We start from the raw sequence: 3,697 nt of genomic DNA, 5'->3' as shown, positions 1-3,697 counted from the left end.
CCTAAGTTTCACCTGGTTAGAAAACCAAAAAATGTTAAGAAAGATGAGTCTACACCCTTTCAACAGGATGTAGTTATAAAACAGGGAATTAAACAGACTCTAGAGGCATCCTCTCAATATGATGTCTCTATTGAACAAAGTATCCACCTTAATGTACTTTATAAAGAGTCTACACCAACACTTGAGCAAACTCAAGTGTATGAAATAATAAATAAGGATGACACACACAGAGAGAACATCTTTTGAGGCTCCCTCATCTATTTAGAGGGAGCTACCAACACTCAACTCTGAAATTCAAAATCTAATCTCTCAAATTTGTTCTTCATTCAATCAAACACTTGAATCTGATTCTCAAGTATTTCCAACATCATGTGACATGGTTCAAGAGACTGTGCTCACCACCCAGGACCCAAATTTAGTTGGTGAGAGGCTACACTCTAGGGTAGACCTTGATGACACTAATACAACCATATGGGATTCATCAGTTTTTATTGAAGACCCTGTGGTGGTCTCAAATGCACCTTCATGTGCAAATCAACCTTCACAGGTTATAAGGTTTGAGGGTAGTATGGGAGCTATCTCAATCCTCTCAATTCAATTGGAGGTTCCTTTTGCAGGAACAACTCCTCTTAAAACTTTAGCTGAAATTGCACTCACAATTGAATCTGAGAGTTCAATTGCCAATGATCCTGCTATTGAGGAGGCAAGTTTAGCATATTCAAGTGCAAGCTCACTGCAAAATGAGCAAGGGTTTGAGGTCATGGTACATGATAGTAACCTGGTCTAATCCCCTCTAATTCAATTGGAGGTTCCCATAGTTGGTGAACAACACACTGTCACAATCACAGTTTCTACTGTGAGTCCAAATATGGCTTTTGTCATATGTGATGTTCAAGAACCCCAACCCTCCACCTCAAACCTTATAAATATTTCTTCAGCATCTAACCCCACACAATAACCCTCTCACCTAATTCAACAATGGCTACAGAATGCCCAATCCTAACCAAACACCATGGATGACCTTCTGGTTGAACAACTTTCTGGTCTTACAAACATCACACAACACCTGCTCACTACAGATATGTCCAATCAGGACTATCAGACCATTTTGTTCTCCTATAATAAGGATGTTGAGAAGCAAAAGTAGAAGATAGTGAATGAAGCTGAGCAGGATGGCAATGTGGATGCTTGGCTCTCCAAGGATTTTACTTTGGAAATGGATGAGGTATTGGCAAGGTTCAGGGAGGAATATGTCACCATTCTAGGGAGTAATTCCAAGACCCTCACTCCACATGAAGTATATGATGCAGTCAATGAAGTCTATAAGGTTCTGTTATTCCTAGAGGACTAACAATGAGATTTACAGAAGGGGGGGGTTGAATGTAAATCTCAAAACTTTTTCAAGTTTTGAGAAGTTTATTAAAGCAGTGTGTTCTAGATGAACATGTGTATGAATTGCTTTGAGCTAATGCAGACAGATATATATTCAAACACAAAATGTAAAGAACACAACAAACTTTAAAAACTTTTCTGGTGGATTTGTTGTTCCACCAGAGATGGTATATTAGAAAATCTGTGTTCAACAATGTTGATCACAGCTGCATCCTAGTACAAACTAGATGAATTTTCTCTCAAGATATTTCTTAACAGCTCTGGAAAATCTCTATCTAATTACTAGCTTCTTCTTGGTTTATATATTACCAAGTGTACAAGTGAAAAACAATATAAAATTACAATAGTAAAATAAGTTCTTCACTTGCTTCTTTTCCTGTTCACTCAAGTACTTTGTTGACTATTGCATCTTTGTACTAAAGAAGAACGGCTGCTTTTTCTGTTGATCCTGAAATTCGGCTACCACATCTCAGGCTTTCTCTGACAACCCATGTGCCTCTGTTTGTAGGTACAACTACCACTTATCAACGGCTAATTAGCAGAACATCCGTTGAAGCTTTCATCCGTTGATGACTTCATCCGTTGAAGGATGTTATCCGTTGAAGCTTTCATCCGTTGATGCATTTATCCGTTGATGCTCTCATCCGTTGAAGGATGTTATCCGTTGAAGCTTTAGAGACATCCGTTGAAGCTTAGCTTCTCATCCGTTGAAGGTCTTTAAGTCATCCGTTGATACCACTTCATTTATACAAAATTACAAGGCATGAAATATTTACAATTGGCCTTCCTATCTGCATATCATCTAGTAGTCAACATGACTCATAGTTTCTCTCAACTTCTAAGAATTACATTTTAAATACAGAGACTGAAATATGCTACAATACTAGACTTATTTCTAAGTAAAGCTACACCATCAACGGATAGCCAAAGTGGTCTTATCCGTTGAGGCTACAGACACTAAATTTCTACTTAAGTGTTTTGTTAAACATATCATCAAACTAATGCACATATATTCCTAACAATCTCCCCCTATTTATGTCTATAAGAATTGTAGACATAAATTCAGGGTTAACTTGATGATAACAAAACACTTAATAAATATTTGAATTGAAACTAAGTAGAAATATAAAAGTGCTGCAAAAGTGTATGTACTAGGAGGTAATTGAAGATTTACAGTATTTCCAAGGGTGCTCCTCTAGCCTGAGCAAATCATCATTTTCTTCTTTGTTCCCTGGTTTTCTTTCCTAGCCCTTTGTCATTTTCCTCAATTTGGAGTTGGAGTTGTCTGAAGAATTCAGCTTCATCTTCATCACTGATATCCAACTTAGATTGCATTTCCTTGAGAGTTTCATTGCTGGCAATCTTGAGTTGGTCTTCAAGTCTGAAAAATCTTCTGACTCCTTTGTCATCTCTAAATTCCATCAACCAATGAGGTGATTTGTGAATTTTAGTTCCCCTTTCTTGTATGAGTAAGGTTCTGGGCAAAGCATTTGGTTCCCTCCAAGTCTTCCTTATGTTGGCAATCTTGTTGAGAATTTCAGTCTTGGCTGTTCTGGTAAAGCCAGAATCCTTTTTGATGGCTGAAAAGACTCTGATCAAGGTAGAGTAGCCTTCATTTAGAATCCTGTAGAGAGGCCATGTTCTTTCCCCAGCTCCCTTATATCTGAACACCAATCTCTCTGGTAGCTGTCTGTAGGCAGCTATTCCCCTTACTTCCTCCAGCTCATCCAGATAGAGATTAATGTCTGAAGCTTCTTTTATGTCACAGATGTGAACATAATCATCTTTAGAAATGGGTGGCTTAGGGTTAGGTTTTTGTTTTTGAGTGAATTTCTTAGAGGTTAGGGGAGGTGTAGATTTAGATTTTCTTTTCTGTTTCTTTGGTAGTGGTAGAGTGGTTAAAAAGGTAGGCAATGTGATGTTGTCCCAATCAATAGGTTCCTCTTTTGGAATGATTGGTTCACCATGGATATTTATAGAGGGATCAGCAACAAAAGGTTCAGGTATGGAAGGTAGTGGTTTAGATATAGATTTGGTATCTTCAGGGTTATCTTCACTCCTTCTGTGTGCCTTGGCCTTTCTTCTGTTTCCCTTCTGCCATTCCTCTCTTTCCTCCATATTTTCACCAAATATGCTCCCAAGAACCTCATCTAAGTTAGCAATCTTTTCTTCACCCCTGACTTCAATTCCTTTCATTTCTTCAACTTGGCTTGACTTTAGCTGTTTTTCAAGCTTTGCTTGTGCTCTTTTGTCAGCCTTGAGTTTTACAGCTTCTTTCTTCAACCTTCTGGTTTCGTCCCTTTTA

Source organism: Apium graveolens, chromosome 10 (assembly GCF_009905375.1).
Source record: "Apium graveolens cultivar Ventura chromosome 10, ASM990537v1, whole genome shotgun sequence".
NCBI classification, from domain to species: Eukaryota; Viridiplantae; Streptophyta; class Magnoliopsida; order Apiales; family Apiaceae; genus Apium; species Apium graveolens.
The sequence above is the reverse complement of the archived record's forward strand: the minus strand, read 5'-3'. Positions refer to the sequence as shown.